A 20,506-nucleotide genomic window follows, 5' to 3' on the forward strand; every position below is an offset into this window, starting at 1 on the left:
TATGGGTAATATGTATGCAACCATGTTCTTTCTCCTGCCACCATGCCTGCCTGCCTTCTGCTCTGTGTCTTCTTCTGTGGAAGACCTTATGGACTTTAGCCTTCCAGAATCATTAACCAAAGGGAAAAAAAATCTTGTGTTCCTTAATTTGCTTGCCAAGGTATTTTATCATAGCCAAAGGAAAGACTACAGGGATTAAGCTCAGATGAGTGTAAATGTGTCAACAAATGAAGAGGGCTTTTGCTTAATCTTAATAAATCTAGTAAAACCCTATTTAGCAAAACATGTGCCAGTCTACTCTAGCATTTTTCCTCTGTGGAGAGTATTGGGAGGAAGACACCTCCCAAACACATAGACCCAGTTCGAGTATTTGAGTGGAAAATGGGGCCTGTGACTAAATTTAGCCAAACTTAGCATCCCACAGTCTGAGATATTTCTCAGCCAACCTAACTGTGTAACCTACATAGAAGCGTGTTTCACACCCTCTCATGAAACCCTGCCGAACATTCATTCTGCCAATGTTCCTGATGGCAACACTATCCGTGCACTTTGCTACAAAAGATTAAAGGTTGGCTACACATAATTTCCAATGAATAACTCTAATTAGACACTGAAGTTGGCATATTTCCTACAATCTGAAATTAGATCACAGACTTGAGTTGACATGAAACAGCCCCATTAACTCCCCAGACTTCCAAGTCCTATTTGCTCAATGGAAATGACTGTTTTGAACTTTATTTTCTATCTGAAGAAGTCTGTAGGCAGAGGTAATAAAAAGATGGGTTGAACATGACTATGACGTTGCTTCTATTCTGTAGCTCAAACTTCTCCAAAGAAACTTGTAAGACCAACAGTCCCAAGGGATATTTGAATCATTATGATATTTTAATGATAAAAGAAAAACTCACCATAAAATGTAAAATAAAATTAATTTGGATAGGGATGCAGTTTACTTAATACACATAGGACCCATCATTTAATTTTCAGAAACAACAAAAAGTCTCTATTTCTTCATCTATGCCTGACTTCTATAACATTTTGATGATGCTATTAATATAGTTAATAGACTAACCTTTAATTAATAGATACATACTCAGATTTGAATCCTGTTCATTTGAGGATTAGCATTCAGTATATGTCAGTTGGGAAAATTGAACTTATGTCCCTCTTTGGTGCATATGTAAGAATGGCTGCTTAATGACATCTGGTGCCATTTCTCAGCATCCCAGGACTATCCCCTTCAGGTAGTGAATTTCTAGGCAGCACATGTGATTCATTAACAGTTCCCATGTCATAAATAAGCACTTGATGTGGATGCTATTGTTTAGTGCTCTAAATGCTGTGTGCTATTATCAGCTGCCATTTGGCTGATCTGCTGACAGTTGACTTGCCAGATGTCTGGTGTACATGCACATTTCTGCATGGGGTAAAATAAATCATTCCATTCTGTTGACATAAATAAAGCAATCAAAAGCATGGAACAAATGATAGGCATGGGAGATTGGTAAAAGTTCTGGAAATAAAGAATGTTTTACATTCAAGTAATAAGGGGCCTTCCTTTTAACTGATCTATATCTTGCTTAAAATCCCCTATCAATGGTACTTTCAGTACTCTTTAAATAGTTCTCTATCTTATGAGGAGTCTGAAACATATATTTCTTGAGGAATTATGCTTGCTTCGAAAATCTTCACCCTAAACTAGTGGTTGTCATTTTAAATACAGATAAAGAGACTGGTGCAGTTTGACAGTTCATTTTCCCAAGAAATCTTGAGAATTTGAAGTCTAAAATATAGTTAAGAATAAAAAGTGCATGAAGTAGCAGTTTGTAGCTTAAATTATTTAACAAATCACCAGTTATGCCAATATGCCAATAATAAAATAATTGACATTATTTAATTTCACACATTTTGTACCATGGTTTTGAAATAAATAAATAAATATTTGAGGCAGAATAGCATTGGTTCCGTGTGTCCATGCATAGCATTTCCCTAAATTTAGCAATATTACATTATGCATTTATATAAAGTGAAAATATAAACCACCCATTCCTATTAGACAGAGGAGAAATCTGAGGTGGTAACCCAACTGTTGAATCTAGTGATTGATACATACAAACATCCTGATTCTATTTACTTTCTAAGATATATAAGTTAGCAGATACAAGTTGAGGATTTGCAAGTTTTCAGTGTAGAGTGGAATGTATGATCAAATGCCAATCTTGAATAAGGGAAAACAAACATACACGTATTAGAAAGTTCAAGTTGAATTTTCTAACAATTATACATGGAAGATTTTATAATATTTGTAACTTAAGTATATTTAACAAAAGTAAAATAATTTGATTTATTATCAGGTGGGAATGGGAAGGTCTATTAGATGTAGTCAGAGTTCTCCAGTAAATAGGTCAGTAGATTCATTCTGTCTCAGTCTCTGTTTCTCTCTCTCCCTATCTCTCTCTCTCTTCTCCCCCCCCCCCTCTCTCTCTCTCTCTCTCTCTCTCAATATGAAAAGGTCCATTTCATTCAATTGGGTAACACAATTTGACAAGCTCACAACCTGAGGTTGGGAAGCTGTTTTAATATCTTGAAGAAAACTGACAGTTCAGTTTTGAGTCAGAATTTCTTACTCAAAACAATTTCAGCTTCATTATTAAGGCTTTATATCTGCCTTCCAGGCAGCACCAGTCTACCTCAAATTCAAACTCGGTGAACTGTCCCACAGTCCCCAGAGGACTCTCCACTTCCCAGATGCTATAGCATGCCCAGGAACCTAGGGCCACCAATGAGTAGAACACAGCATCTGTTCCAACACTGCCAGGAGTGACTGGGACCAGCAAGACCCAGGGACAAAGGAACCCCGGCTGAAAAATGACTCCTGTTCCTTCAGGGAGGCACCAGTCAACCTAGGGTGCAAACTTGGTGGACAGTCCCATGGTCTCCAGAGGAGGCACCATTCCCAGGTGATCTAATACACCCAGGATCTTAGAATTCCAGGATCCCAGTATCACAGGAGCTTGGTCACACCACAATCTCAGGGTCTCAGAGGGAGCTTGACTCCCAGGAACTCTGACACACCCAGAATCTCAGGATCCCAGGATCCCAGAATCACAGGATCACAGAGAAAGCTGGACTCTGAGGAGTTCTGATTCGCCTGGGATTACAGGAAAAACAGGCTTCAATGAGATATAGCTAGGGCAGGGAGCACTTGGGATAATCAGATGGCTGAAGGCAAGCATAAGAACAGAAACCAAGGTTACTTGACATCATCAAAACCCAATTCTCCCACCATAGCAAGTCCTGGACAGACCACCACACAGGAAAAGAAAGATTCAAATATAAAATGACTTCTCCTGATGGTGATAGAGAACTTTAAGAAGACCATAAATAACTCCCTTAAAGAAATACAAGGGAGCACAAGTAAACAAGTAGAAACCCTTAAAGAGGAAACACAAAAATCCCTTAAAGAATTACAGGAAAATAAAACCAAACAGGCAAAGAAATTGAACAAAACCATCCCAGATCTAAAAATGAAAGTAGAAACAATAAAAAAAAAATCACAAAGGGAGACAACTCTGTAGTTAGAAACCCTAGGAAAGAAGTCAGGAGCCATAGATGCAAGTATCACCAACAGAATGCAAGAGATAGAAGAGAGAATCATAGGGGCAGAAGATACCATAGAAAACATGGACACAACGAAAAATCAAAGAAAGTGCAAAATGCAAAAAGGTACTAACCCCAAAACTCCAGAAAATTCAGGACACAGTGAGAAGACCAAAGCTAAGGATAATAGGTCTAGAAAAGAGTGAAGATTCCAAAATTAAAGGGCCAGTAAATATCTACAACAAAATTATAGAACTTCCCTAACCTAAAGAAAGAGATGCCCATCCAGGTGTGGTGTCATACACCTTTAATCCCAGCACTTGGCAGGCAGAGGTAGGTGAATTTCTGAGTCTGAGGCTATCCTGATCTACAGAGTGAGTTCCAGGACAGCCAGGGCTACACAGAGAAACCCTGTCTCAAAAAACACAAAAACAAACAAACAAACAAAAAACCGAAAGAAAGAGAGAGAGAGAGAGAGAGAGAGAGAGAGAGAGAGAGAGAGAAAGAAAGAGAGAGAGAGAAAGAGAAAGAAAGAGATGCCCATGAACATATAAGAAGCCTACAGAAATAGGTTGAACCAGAAAAGAAATAAGAAATTCCTCCCATCACATAATAAAACACCAAATGCACAAAACAAAGAAAGAATATTAAAAGCAGTAAGGGAAAAATGTCAAGTAACATATAAAGGCAGACCCATTAGAATTACACTAGACTTCTCAGCAGAGACCATGAAAGCCAGAAGATCCTGGGCAGATGTCATACAGACTCTAAGAGAACACAAATGCCATGCCAGGCTACTATACCCAGCAAATATTCAATTACCATAGATGTAGAAACCAAGGTATTCGACGACAAAACCAAATTGACACAATATTTTTCCATAAATCTAGCCCTTCAAAGGATAATAAATGGAAAGCTCCAACACTAGAAGGGAAACTGTGCCTTAGAAAAAGCAAGAAAGAAATCTTTCAACAAACCTCAAAGAGATAGCCACATGAACAGAATTCTAACTCTACAAAAATAACAGGAAGCAACAATTACTTTTCCTTATTGTCTCTTAATATCAATGGATTCAATTCGCCAATAAAAAGACATAGACTAACAGAGTGGATAATTAAAAAGAACCCAACATTTTGCTGCATACAAGAATTATACTTCAGTGTCCAAGACAGATACTACCTGAGAGTAAAGGGCTGGGAAAGAATTTTCTAAGCAAATGGACCCAAGAAACAAGCTGGAGTAGCCATGCTAATATTGAATAAAATCAACTTTCAATTAAAAGTTATAAAAAACGTCAAGTACACTCCATACTCATCAAAGAAAAAAAATCTACCAAGATGAACCTGCACATCTGAACATCTATGCTCCAAATGAAAGAGCACTCACATTCATAAAAGAAACTTTACTAAAGTTCAAAGCACACATTGTACCACATACATTAATAGTGGGGGACTTCAACACCCTACTCTCATCATTGGACAGGTCATGGAATCAGAAACTAAACAGAGACACAGTAGAACTAACAGAAGTGATGAACCAAAAGGTTTTAACAGATATTTATAGAACATTTCACTCTAAAACAAAAGAATATATCTTCTCAGCACCTCGAGTAGGGTGTTGAAGTCCCCCACTATTAATGTATGTGGTACAATGTGTGCTTTGAACTTTAGTAAAACCTTCTCCAAAATTGAGCAGATAATTGGTCACAAAACAGGCCTCAGCAAATTACCCAAGGAGCTATAGGGAACTGCAACCCTATAGGTGGAACAACAATATGGACTAACCAGTACCCCGGAGCTCTTGACTCTAGCTGCATATGTATCAAAAGATGGCCTAGTCAGCCATCACTGCAAGGAGAGGCCCTTTGGACTTGCAAACTTTATATGCCCCAGTACAGGGCAATGCCAGGGCCAAAAAGGGGGAGTGGGTGGGTAGGGGATTGGGGGGTGGGTATGGGGGACCTTTGGGATAGCATTGGAAATGTAAATGAGGAAAATACCTAATTAAAAAAATAAAAATTAAAAAAAAAAGATTGAAGTAATCCCATGCATCCTGTCAGATCACCACGGACTGAGGCTGATCCTCAATAACAACATAAATAATAGAAAGCCAACATTCACGTGGGAGAGGAACAATGTCTACTCAATGATAACTTGGTCAAGAAAGAAATTAAAGACTTTATAGAGATTAATAAAAAATGAAGTACAACATAACTAAACTTATGGGACACAATGAATGCAGTCCTAAGAGGAAAACTCATAGCTCTGAGTGCCTCCAAAACGAAACTAGAGAGAGCACACACTAGCAGCTTGATAGCACACCTGAAAGTTCTAGAACAAAAAGAAGAAAATTCACAAGAGGAGTAGATGGCAAGAAATAATCAAACTCAAGGCCTAAATCAACCAAATGGAAACAAAAAGAACTGTTCAAAGAATCAACCAAACCAGAAGCTGGTTCTTTGAGAAAATGAACAAAATAGATAAACCCTTAGCCAGACTCACTAGAGGGCACAGGGACAGCATCCTAATTAACAAAATCAGTAATGAAAAGGGAGACATAACAACAGAAACAGAGGAAATCCAAATAATCATCAGATCCTACTACCAAAGCCCATATTCAACAAAACCTGGAAAACCTGGGTGAAATGGAAATTTTTCTAGACAGATACCAGGTACCAAAGTTACCAATTACACCAACACTTACCTTTATATTAAATATCCAGTTCATTTAAGTTCATAAAAACCAACACAGATGTAAACTTCTCTAGTGTACAGTTGAGCATCTCCTTTCCACAGAACATATACATACAGGAAGAAAACTGCATCTGATTCATGGCTTTAGTTCCTCTGCATGCTTTCAGCACTAGATCTTTTGTTTTAGAGAACTGCTATTGTTGTAATACCTCTCCTTTGTATTTAAAAAACATAGCACTCATGTTTTCATGGTAATAAGAATGATCTGTGGAAATGAAAGAGAGTGAAATAAGCTTTTAAACTGAAGAGAGAAAGGCTTTCTCCAGAAACTGGAAAGATGACTCAGAAGAGAAAAGCCCTGGCTGCTCTTGTCCTGGACCAGGTTCAATTAATTTCCAGCACCACATGGGATTTACTGTCTTACTCCAGTTCCAGGAGATCAATCATCCTCTTCCAGCTACTGTGAGCATTGCATATACATCACACACTTATTTTCATGCAAGTAAACTACTCACACACATGAATAATAAAAAAAATGTAATAATGTTCCCAAACCTTCAGTCCATGATGGGACCATGTCATGACTGTAGCATTGCTTTATGGGTGGGAATGGATTTGCTATGCATATTCTTTCCCACTTAAATATGTTGTAGTTATGTGATCTTGGAGTCCTTGCGAAATAAGACCAACAGTACTTTCAGCTCAGGCTTGCAGGAAAACCCACTTTTATTAGAACCAGCCTGGAGGTTCAGTTTGCTCTCTTCTGGGCTCACTTGCAAGTCACATTCCTGTACATGGCTAGCAAAACATGTGAAGTAAGTCTCTGGTCAAAATAATAAGTCTCTAGAGCTGTCTTATCTGATTGTCCTTTCATCTTCCTAGTCAGAATGAGAGACTGGCATCTGAGGACCCATCTTACTTGTACGCCAAGTACTAGAGCCATACTGGACCCAAAACCAGAAGTTGGTAATTATGTTTCAGATAAATGTTTACATGGGTGAGCAACAAGGAACAAACCAATGATGGAAAATGACCATGTTATTTTCTACTAGAATGAATGAACAAAGCTAAGCATAATCATGGGCTCATAGATAGAATTCACAATGTTCTGATCCTTTAAATGCTGTGGATAATATATCGAGCATGTTGTCTTGGAGTTTAAATACAGATTTTCATTGAGAGTTGTAAGTCAGATGTGACAAAGACACAGAATAATAGAGGAGAAAAGAGAGGGTGAAAGAAATTTGCTTGGGGAACAGCACATTTTGCAAACAATAATCAGCAAAGATGTTCTTTGTCTGTGAAGGGGGATATGGGTCACCTTTGTTCAGACTAACCAAAATTAAGAATTGAAGTGTTTATAGCAATTCTAATTGTACTGGCACTATAATTTTGAGACTTTATTTAATACTTCCCCTCCCCAAAAACTATAAGGACAAAGAACAAGTTTGAGCCACTATCTCTTGCTTAATAATGCTTTGTTCCACTGATATCTTTCAAATAAGCATGGTGTTTTCTTCTGGCATGGGAGGCAACATCTCTCTTCCTGACTTCTTGACAAAAAAAAAATTTTTTTTTACACCATCAGTTAGTTCTCTTGCTATTCCTCACAAGGCCCGACACCACATCCCATTGCTTTCCTTGTGATGTACTAACACATCCGATAGACTTGTCATAAAACACAGACCCAGGAATCTCAAACAAAGCCAATAATTATTGATCTTTCAGGATGAGTAATTTGTATCAATCTAGGGGAAGATCAAAAGAGATGTGTTCAACTAAAACTTACTTAGATTCCAAAGATTTAGGAATTCTTTGAGGTTTCTAGAGAAGAAGAAAAAAAGATAGCATTTTTAGATACAGAAAAATTTAACCCCAAACTTTCTGCTGATTCCCCCTTCAACATGACAGCAAGTTACCTCTATGATTCTATACCATGAAAGGAATTCATATTAATTCTGTCTGTCTGTCTGTCTGTCTGTCTGTCTCTCTCTCTCTCTCTCTCTCTCTCTCTCTCTCTCACACACACACACACACACACACACACACACACTGCCAATAAGTCCCTTTCCTACCTATATTTATTTATGTGTAACACATTAATTAGCTAGACATTGGAACCACATAAATCTAACTTTGAATTTTCAACCAATGAATGACTATGTAACCTTAAGTAAATCATTCACAATAAAACACTGAACTATCACTCTGACTACTAAATATTGTTTCAATGTAAAATACCTAGAGGTAATTCTTGCACAGAGTAAGTCTACATCCAATGCCTTTTGCCCTGCTTTGCACTTTCCTTCATAAACTCCCTTTGAAGAGCCTCTTTTTGCCTGAGGATTCAGGCTGAATTTGTCCACTAGTTTGACTGGCAGTACTTGCAGCAAATTCAACAAAACATGGCAGGACGCCTTTTAACTTTGATGCAGTCTTTGCTCCTCTTAGAAGACATAGTTCTTTGAGACCATTAAAATATGATGCTTTCCCTTCTTCAAGGAACATCACTAGACTCCTATTAATAATTCAGTTCTGTTTTTTTTTTCTGAGTTGGCAGGCCCAAACTTAATCTCACTTAAAAGACAGACTATTCTGTTTGTTTTAATTTTGCAAAGAAAAATCTTAAGAATGGTAATAATAAGTCATTCCTTTCAGTTCATTTCTTTCCATCTTCAAGAAAAATAAGAGGTGATGTCTATATGAAATGCCATATGTAATAATGGTGTGCTTAGGAAATTACTTTCCAGATCTCCCAGTTCAATTTCCGTGTATGTCATTTGCCAATGTATTTGTTACCTGGATTTTAATCTATGTCATTTTCTTATTTCCTAAAAGACTTAAACTCATTTGTCAAATGTTGTGTGTGTACGGAAAGTTGAATATTATATTCACATGGCTTCTTTTCATTTCAGACTAAATGGATAGCCAAATTCTACAGTTCCATTTATAGACTTTACAAGAAATATTCCATAGTGGTTAAAGTTAGTTTTGCCAAAGGCTTAGCCTTTTATCAATGAAGGCAATATGTCTTAGTCAGGGTTTCTATTCCTGCACATCATGACTAAGAAGCAAGTTGGGGAGGAAAGGGTTTATTTAGCTTACACTTTCATACTGCTGTTTATCACCAAGGAAGTCAGGACTGGAACTCAAGCAGGTCAGGAAGCAGGAGCTGATGCAGAAGCCATGGAGGGATGCTCTTTACTGGCTGGCTTCCCCTGGCTTGCTCAGCCTGCTCTCTTAGAGAACCAAGACTACCATCCCAGAGACACCACCACCCACAAGGGAACCTCCCGCCTTGATCACTAGTTGAGAAAATGACTTATAGCTGGATCTCGTGGAGGCATTTCCCCAACTGAAGCTCCTTTCTCTGTGATAACTCCAACCTGTGTCAAGTTGACACAAAACTAGCCAGTACACAATATGAAGAGGGATGGCAAACCCTGAAACATATGCTCTTTATTATGCAGCAATAAGCTTGCTATAGACTAAATGTTTATGGTCTGCCAATGTTTATGTTGAGATTCAGACTTCTAAGGTAATGGTTAGGAGGTGGGAGCCTTCATAGTTGGGATGGTACTGAAAAGAAACTAACTGCCTAGAATAGAATTAGTGTCTTTACAAAAGAAGCCCAGAGGAATGATGGCTTATTCTTCCATATGCACTGACTGGTAAAAGACAGCTATTTGTAAACTAGGTAGCAAGTTATCACTGCACACAAAATCTGTCAGCAAACTGATGCTGGCCTTTCCAGGCCTCAGAACTGTTAGAAGCAATATTTGGTTTGTAATACTTTGTATAGCAATATAACCACCCTAAAACAAAGACTTTTCCATATATCTTAGAGGAAAACCATACAGGCTTTTAGGGCAGCATAGAGTCCCACCATATGTAATGTAAATGCACATGCTTAGATGTTAAAAAACACCCTTTTTCATATACAACAATGGGATGGTGTTCTGAAAATATGTCCAGCTTCCATGAACAATCATAAAATGTGCATGGAAAAGTGCTAATTTAGATCCTAACAATAATTTCTTACAACAAGCAAAACACCTTGCCACATGTATGAAGAGATTGGGTATGTATAAATATTGATAATAAATGTTTGTTTTAGAATGTGGCTTTGCATATGAATGTTGGTTTTTACGGAACTCCTTGCAGGTACTATGGAGACACACAATGCATTTCCAAGGAACTCACTATTAGGAGAAGTTCATGCTGAAATTTATCACATGGCTCCTCATATGATTTTCTGCTTTGTTTATTGAAACACACCTTCCACCTTCATTTTTTTCCCACTAACTTTCAAAGTTCTGGGTTAGGAGTTTTAAGATTATAATTTTAATACTATTTTCCCCCTTCCCTTTCCTCCCATCTCTTAATATTATACGCAACACCATAAAGTCACAAACACAACTGCCCAAATGTGAGCTACACAAAGAAGCCAAGGGACATTCAAAATTCTTAATTGAAATATAAAAATTCTAAGAGCAGGAAGTGGTTACTTGACTAGCCATGATTTCACAGGTTTTAAGGGCAAAATGGTTTTATTGGCAGAAATCAGATTGTAATCTGATGCTATGATTAAATAACGAGAAAGAGTTTTTAGAACCCAAAAGAATCATTTCTGCCTGAGCAGTGGCTACCTCTCTCCTTGATTGAACCATCTTTGTGTGTAAACTTTGACTCAAAATTCTTTCAAACGTCTGATTCACTTGAGTCCTCTGCTTCATAGGAATAAAAAAAAAATAAGTGACAGAGGCAAAGTGTTTTATATGCTGTTTACAAAAAAAAAGCAAATGCGACCAAAAGACAAGACAAACAAGCAAAACACCTTGTAACCTGTATGAGGAGATAATTATTATTTTTATTTTTTCTCTCTTTTTTTTATTACGAATTTTCCTCAATTACATTTCCAATGCTATCTCAAAAGCCTCCCACACCCCCCCCCCACTCCCCTACCCACCCATTCCCTTTTTTTGGCCCTGGCGTTCCCCTGTACTGGGGCATATAAAGTTTGCCTGTCCAGTGGGCCTCTCTTTCCAGAGATGGCCAACTAGACCATCTTTTGATACATATGCAGCTAGAGTCAGGAAACAATTACCCATGGAAGGAGTTACAGAGACAAAGTTTGGAGCTGAGACAAAAGGATGGACCATCAAGAGACTGCCATATCCAAGGATCCATCCCATAATTAGCCTCCAAACGATGACACCATTGCATACACTAGCAAGCGTTTGGTGCAAGGACTGTGAGATAATTATTTTTATCAAACTCTTGCAAAGTTTAATGTCCTGTGTACAAAAAGCCCTATTTGAGAACTTTACCTTATATGAAAATTTGTTTATGGTTTTATGTTTAATTAACATGCCTTTTACTTAAAGTTTATATCTTAAAGATTTCATTAATCCCTTCAGATAGATGATAAACACTCTTGGTTTTCTCTTATGCCAAAATAGGGTTTTTGAAGATATAAAACCATAGTTGGGGAGAAACTAAAAAATTTGATGCTGAAAGATATAGTCTGTAACTAATGAGCCATAAAGTTGGGACCAGTGAGCAGTGTCATCTGTTGTTGCCCCATGGAGTATATAATTCTTCTGGAAAGACAGCCAAAATGAAAGTATAATATTTAGTGAAGTTCAGCAAATGTTTTTTTTTTAAAGGATCAGATAGTATTCTTTTTCTTGTTATAGACAAGCAAGACATACATCTACTTTCCCTATACATGGTACTGATGACAGAAAAAGAAAACAGTTTCTCCTAAGTGTGTCTTAACCACTGAGCTTTTTTACATTTCCTTATGATAGCATGGGTGCCAGGAACTGACTCAAAGTGGTCGCATCAGTGAACTGTCAACCGTATAGCATGTGATGGTTTTACAGAAGCTTATGTGGAGTTCGGTTCAGTTGACACTTGACCTATTTTCTAGTCTAGCACTCCTAAAAAGAGATGTGGGGGTAATGTCTACAGTATCAAGAGAGTCTCCTGTACCTCACCTCTCCTTTTACCAGGGAGTGTAAAATGCTCCATTCCATCTACCATAGACCTAGTCTCACTGGTTATTTTGCTTACACCGTCGTCATGAGTATGAGACAAAGCATTTTGAAACTTATCAGAGCACTCTCTACTCTATGATGGACAATGGCTCTATCACACCCAGCAGGAATCCATTTAGTGTAGTCTTTTCCAGCTAGAAAAGAAGTATATATGGCATATCCATCCACTTCAAGGGAGGGAATTCAATTCCCCAACCTTCCTTGCTTTAGACTACATGTCTGAAATGGTCATACATCATGGCAGGATCACTTGGGGCCAATAGCATTCATTTGGAGAGTCTCCATGCCAAAAGAAAGCATCCTGAAGTAGAAGCCTATTTAAGTGTGTGAAGAACCAAGACTCCTGTTCCTTCAGCTCCTGTGCCTCCTCCTGTGCTCAGTCATGACAACCTAATGTGCCAGCAGCACCTGATATTCTTGCTGATCATAGGATGAGGCCCCACCTCTTAGTACCTGAAACTAAGCTTTTCAAAAGAAGAAGATGAGCAGGGACAATAGTGGAGCTCGGGGAGAAACCAGGAACACAGGCATTGGAGTACAGTGAGAGCCGAGAACTATGAGAAGATACTCCGGTTCGCTCTCTTAGGAGCACACTGCTAGTCTGCTCTGTAGGTATCCACAGGCCACAGTGAAATATGAAACCCTTATTTTCTCACAATATGCTACCAAATACTGACAAAGATGATATTGTAACTCTTTGCCCTCCCTTCATTCTTTCTAGCAGTTTCTTTCCTTGAGTGTGGTAGTTCTGGCTGAAGTGGCATGGTATCTTATATTATGTTATTTTCTTGATGATTAAATGTAGTTCCATGTTCTTATTGAAACTACTCCTGAGATTTTCAAAAGTCATCCAGAAAAGCAAACTGGATTATTGCTTTTAAAAACAACATAGAGCTTCTCAAAAACTCAAACTTCTATTTGATCTATATACAATCACCAAGTTATTAAAGCATTAATCATGAGTAAGAAAATACTAAATGGATACATGTCAAGAAGTTTGCTCAGCCAATTTATCTCATTCATTATTTTAAGAAATCTATAATGTTTAATAAGAAATGAGATTTTAAGGACTATAGAAATAAATTTGTTAATAGATACCAGACTATATTCTTCAGTATGTTTGAGATGAATTCCTTCTCTATATCACAAGAATCACCTCTATTTCTATGACCAGAAACTATTTACCACCATTATCACTCCCACGTTACTCTCAAAACATTGCAAAATAGTGAAGAACAATGTGATGTAGTGATAGTTGTCCACACATAGGATCCTGAATCAGCACTAGATAAGCATCCAGGCACAGCTGTGAAGGATTGAGTACCCTCAGGGTAGGCCTGTGAAAGAGAATCTAGATTAGGCTAATTGGTGTAGGAATTGCCACACTAAACAGGGAGACACCATTTCCTGAGTTTGGTTCCTGAACTATTTAAAAGGGAGAGATATCTCTGAGCACAAGCTTCATTGTTTCTGCTCCTTGACAGCAGATGCAGTGGTCCAAGCTGCCTTAAGCATTTACTGTCACGACTTGCTTGCAATAACACATTGCCGGTCCCTGGAACTATGAGCCGAAATAGACCCTTCCTCCCTCAAGTTGCTCTGTACACATTTTTATCAGAGCAACAAGTAATGAGAAATAAGACAGGAAATAAAGGCCCATGTTCTTATAGTCAGATGATCCTGTGGGATTCTGATGATCTTGACTATTAAAGCACTCATAATTATTTCTTATATTTCAAATCTGTATCTGATAAGATAAATGATACCCAGTTCTTCAGCTTCTGACTTCTTAAGAATTGCTGCTTGAAATAAGTGGTTTTTATTGAATGTGAACCACTTTTACATCACAGTGAGGTTATAATATTGATGATGATGATGATGATAAATAGTAACAATAAATAACTTAAAATAAGCTATAGAATTTTGTAGATGCTGCTGATAAATTTCCACTGCTGTAACAGAACTCCTGATAACATGACTTAAGAGAGAAAGGATTTTTTGACTCTGTTTCAGAGGTTTGGAGGCAATTAGATGGACTCATTGCTTTGGACCTGTGGTAAGACAAACCATCACAGCAGCTTAGGCATATGGTAGAAGACCTTCTACCATATGCTGCTTATACTTCATGGTGGCTAGGAAGCAAAAATATTGAGAAAAACACAAACTAGGGTAAAATTACCTTCAGAGATGCAGCCTGAAAGCGGTTTCCTCCAATCAGCCCCAGCTTTCACAATTCCTTCCTGAAATTTAATTCTATTATAAATCTTTCAATAATATTGTCTCTATTCTAGGACCCCACCTCTGAGTACTGGATTGTAGCAATCCTTTCGTAGAACATTCTAAAAGTAAGCCATCATACTGACAATCCATATTTAAAAAACAAAACAAAAAACAAAACAAAAAACAAACACTAAAAGCAACAACAACAAAAAAGACATTGTAATCAGAACAGATGGCCCATCCACACACTGCTGGCTATTTTGATTATAAACCGGAAGTCTTTGATTCCTCTACAATAGGGCATAGTGGATATGTCTTATGTGTTACTCTGCTCAAACTCCTTATAAAAAAAAAGATGCACCCCCTTTAAGGATCAGCTCTGGATAGTTTGTGCATCAAAATGAAAAATATGAATACTGATCCAAGGGCATACAAATTTCATGTCATTCATTATTTTTTCAAGTCAATCAACAAAAGTGAACATGTGGTGACCGACAAAGAACTGTCTCCTGGGCTTATTCAAAGCAAGTCTCTCTGCTACGACCCTGGGAGGGGAGGGCATAGACCATTTGGGATATAATTTAAGTGTAAACAGCTAGCCCAGTTGTTCTAATGGTAAGCAATTAGAATAAAGAGCCATTAATTCCCAAACCTCTGGTCCCAGGTGCTGTGCTGAATTCTAACAAGCCTTCTGGTTATAATTTTCAGAGTTATATGGATTCATTATCCTGTTTCCCATACATTCTGTTATTACATGTAATATGTAATATACATATATAATACACATTATATATATTATTTATACACACTACACACACACACACACACTAACAAGAAACTCTCATTAAGTGAGGGTAAGGTAGAGCATAGAGTGCTGGCCTCTTCTCTGCAAAACAGTGACTACACAAATGATATCACACTCTGATTTACCTTAAATTTTTCATGTGCATTTTTCCAATGATTTATTTTCAATTATTCTTTAGCTATACTATGCTGTAGTATGTTAATATGTTATACATAAAGGCTGCTTATGAAGATGTTTTCTTCCTGATTAATATGAATAAGGTAATCATTATGAGTTTCAAGAAATATGGGTTGAAAACATGTTGTTGTTTAGTTTTTATCAAAAATTCTCTACATTAAAACAAGCCATAAAGTACCAAAGTGATTTTTTTTTATATCATGCTACTATTTTTACAGTGGGTTTTTAAATGACCAATGTTTGTATGTTCTGTGTATTTTTGAATACTGATAGTAAGGTAGTCATCTGCTAACAAATATATTTAAACTGTGCTCTCAGCCTTGTCAGTGACTCTTTTAAGGATAATGCACTGGCACCTTGAAGAGTTCAGAGCTATCATCATAAAATTCTGGTCTCTACAATGGAAATAAGAAAATACATTATTTATTTTTATCTTGGGTCTGATTGAGGACTTGAAAGGCCTTCCATTGTGATTCTGCTTTAAACATACATAATGAATAGCGAATTTGAAGATCTTTGACTCTAGATAAGGGCCTGAGAGGTAGATGGGGAAAAAATGAGGATGGTAGAAAGAGAAGATAGGGGAAGGGGTGAGCTTTGGGGGTGTATAGGGTTTTTTGTGTCTTCAGAGCAAAGCAATAGGTAGAAATCAGAAGGATATGTTGACACCCTTCCACTTTATATCTCACATAGAATCCTCACCAGGGATGTAACTAGAGAATGTCCAGAGTTATGTAGTCTAAGCAACAGTTGCGCAATAGAGACAGTTGAGACTCTTAGGGTCAAGATATCTTCCCCAACGTCTTCCAGGTCATGGTAAAATCATGGCTAGGTTAACCAAACAATGTTGATAAGAGAAGCAATGGAACAGCACTCCTGAAGTTAATTATAGCTGGGAAATAAGAGAGAGAAAATAAAGGCTATGATTCTTAAGTCCTGTTTTTAAAAATCTATTCAAAAGAAGGTTAAAATAATTCTTTTGTTTTTGTTATTTATTTGGATTAAATAGTCCTTAAATGAATTTGTAACATTGGCTTACCTTCTTAAAAGAGACAGAACATTCCCTTAACCAAATATATAAAGATGAACATGCTTGTTTGTATTTTAGCTACTTGAAATGTATTTGAACAGCTATAATGTTAACAAAAGGTATTTTATCCATGTTTCATTTATCTTGAAATTCACTCAAAGAAAAGTGGACACTTCAAAAAACCTTTTTGTTTTTTCCATTAGTGGAAGTTAATTGGCATGCCTGCATTGACAGGGTTTTTTTGTTTTAGTAACTCTTCTTGAAATATGATAAATAAGCTCTTGAATGTCTGTTTTGCCTTCAATACTCTTGAACATTTCTTCTTTTATTAGGAATTCCAAAAGTATTTGTGCAATTGCATTAAAAGTTTAATGGCAATATTGATTCCTAGCACATTGACCAGAAAAATAAATTCTGAGAGAATTGACAATACATTTTATCCATCCCTTATCCTACTCTCTTGCCTAGTTCACTAGGGTATGTTTTTTCTTTAAACATTTGTAACTCTGTCCTTTCAAAACATGGCTGCCCTATTTTTTTATCACCAAGTCTATCAAATACTGAGCTATAATAAATTATCTTGACTAGTGTCAACTGAAGAGTGGTTAGTAGTATTTTAATTGTCTCCAGAAAATCTTACATTTTAAAAAAGATTTCCCACTAGAAATGCAAAACCTTTGCTAAGTGCCTTTGTCCAAATAGAATTCTCAGAAACTAAGGGAATTAAATAATGAAAAATACCATTTATAGAATCTAGTTAATTCCTACCCCAAGGAAACACATAGGCTATAATTAAAGAAGAGTTGGAGGAATCATATTTCATATATTCTTGCTAAACTTGTATCTTTTCTTTTGCACAATACTGATATTTTTTCAATCCTCAGATATTGATAACATGATCTGTAAGGGGAAATACTATCCCTGTTATGAGCCTTTTGATATTTGAAAGATTTTATTCTTTAAAATTCCTATCTTCAGATGCAAAGGCTCACAGGAGCCAAGAAGACTCCCCTGACTATCTGCACACAACACAGCTGGAATTCAGTTATCAGATTAGTTTTCCAATCATGAGAGCTGGCCAAGAGTAATTCCTAGAGCATGCTTCTAAAGGCAGGTGCCTTGGCAAAGACAGAGCAGAAACAGCAGGGGCAGAAGAGGTGAAAAATGACTGCCAAAATCCTGGCTGGGATGCTCCACTATTTCAAGAAGACCAGCCTCAGATAGAGAAAATGGAGCAGAGCCTAGACCTGAAGTGAGTGCTTGAGCAGAGTCATATTTTCAGCTGATAGGCAAGCTACTGCTTTTCATCTTAGCTCCAGGATTTGTGACGAGCAAGATCCCATGAAGTTTTGTGAAGTATTCTGCAATTTATTAGTAATGGTTCAGCAGTCGAGTGTAAAGGTTGTTAGAGGCAGGTTCACCAGCTCACTCTCATCCCTACTGCTGTTCTATGTGTGTCCTCTTACAGAGAGGTGGATGTGAAAAGGGCCACAGAAAGCACCACAAAATACTCACTGACACTGAGCAGTTATGTGACTGTTTGCTCTGCAATAACATGCTTGTTATAAGCTCATAATACTCCAGGGTAAAGGTAGTAATAACTGATGAGTACTTTCTATCAGCGAAGTATCTGCACAAAAAAAACACACAGACAAGTCACATGGTCTTACACGCGTTCGCAACCGGCCAGGAAGAACGCAGCAAACCGGAATCTTCTGCGGCAAAACTTTATTGCTTACATCTTCAGGAGCAAGAGTGCAAGAGAGCAAAAGCTTTATTGCTTACATCTTTAGGAGCCAAAGCGCAAGAGCGCTAGAGTGCAAGAGTGCAGAGCAAGAGCAAGAGAGCGAATGGTGAAACCCCGTCCCTTTTCAGGAGAATTATTCTCCGCCTAGGACGTATTACTCCCTGATTGGCTGCAGCCCATCAGCCGAGTTGTCTTGTCGTCACGGGGAAGGCAGAGCACATGCAGTGGAAAACTACCCTTGGCACATGCGCAGATTATTTGTTTACCACTTAGAACACAGGATGTCAGCGCCATCTTTTAACGGCGAATGTGAGGGCGGCTCCCCACAACATGGGTTTGATAACAGAGTGCTTTTGACATCTCAGTGGAGGAATTAGTTTATTCCCCCAGCATGTCCTGGTAAGGTTTTAAGAACTGAGTTGAGTGCAGGACAAAAGGAATCTCTCGCCTTAGTGGAATAAAAGTTATATTTAACAGAGAGGTGAATAATAAGTAAACAACACCATAAAATGCTACATAAAGTCAAGTCTGAGGAAATCCAAAAATGTCATACCTTAAAATTTAAGGAAAGGACATGTCTGCAGAACTTAGCCACTTTGTGTACTTTGAGCCCCCACTCCCCCAAAGCAAAAACTAGCATCTAAGAGGAAAGTATGTTAAAACCACTGCAGTTTGTGTGAGGTTTTTCTCTGGATCCTACAAGTGTAAATGGAACAATCCTGAAGGAGCGCATAGTAAGAAATGAGACTGAAACCTATTCTGGGGGTTGATCTAAAGCAACTGTCAGTGTTGACTGCAAACTTAATGTTTGGATTAGAAGCCATATAGGCATATTGTAGGCATATATTTTTCACAATATGCTTTAATAGTGTTCTTAAATGCTTCATTTCCTTTCTAGCCCACTACCCACCAGAGGTAGTGGAAATGAAAGGTTAAGAGATTATGGGGGAAGTGGACCTCTTTAAAAATAGTTCTTTGGGGTAGGGGATTCATTGTTCTCAGTCCAGTCCACTAGCAGACACCACCCATGAATCATCAGGGCAGTTCAGTCCAGAAGAAACTGATAAGATTGCCAATAGTTTGGAGTCTATGGAAATAGGAAGAAGCCTCAGGAATCTCACAAGAAGTTCTTGGCGTATGACATCACCGCAAGTGAAGCTCAACAATGCAATGCAATCCAATGACATGCATGCTGTCAGCAAAGACCAGCAAGGTGAAGAAAGGCAAACCATTATTTCAATATCCCATTCTCTGTGGGGTCATATTTATATTCCTTCTAAACATCATGCATCCTTTCATGTGTTTGCTACAATACATCCTTTCACCAGTGTCTGCTTCAGCAAAACATTCATTCATGTGTCCGCTTTAGCAAAATATTATTTCATCTGTCTGGCCCAGCAAAACATAATCATAACCTAACTGAGTCTCCAAAGAAACCAGAACTTTCCAATTTATTATTATTTCTTCAAGGGCTGACAGAGGATTCGATTAGCTAGTCCTAGAGATGGGAGCTATGATGAGCAGTAACAGTAGTGAAATAGAGAAATAGAGGAGATCAAGGTTAATGTCAATTCAGGGCAATATAATGGAAAGCAGAGGAGTGTGTATGCCATGAGTGTAGGAATCAACACGATTGGTGACGGGCTATACTAGCAGATGTCAAGAAGAACCAGGGGAGATGAATAGCTTACATGATCCACAGCAAGGAAAGATGTAGCATCAAGAGGTGATAGCATTGGAAGTACTAATTATAGAAATTTTTGCTTAGAAAACATAGATATTATACATTTTTTCTGACACAGGAAGAGAATATTCATTTAGTGTTTGTATTCACCCTGTCAAATTCATATGGAGAGGTCCAAGTCCCTGTTGCAACAGTATTTACCTAGAAGTGAATGAGGTTCTGAAGCTGATACTCTCGTGGTGGATTTAGTAGCCCTATAAAAAGATATATCAAGCTGGACATGACAACACGTGGCTCTGGAGATCTTAGCTCTCAGGAGAAGCAGAAAGACGGCAAGTTAGAGGTCATTAATATTAACCATACTGATCCTATTTTTCAAAGCCAAACAATCTTTTTGTTGGGGCAATCAAAGCGAACAAAGACCGAGTACTTAAATGGCCCCAGTGACACTAAGTACAGTAAATGATGACTTATAGTAAGCAGATTGC

Source organism: Mus musculus, chromosome 16 (genome assembly GCF_000001635.26).
Source record: "Mus musculus strain C57BL/6J chromosome 16, GRCm38.p6 C57BL/6J".
Lineage (NCBI taxonomy): Eukaryota > Metazoa > Chordata > Mammalia > Rodentia > Muridae > Mus > Mus musculus.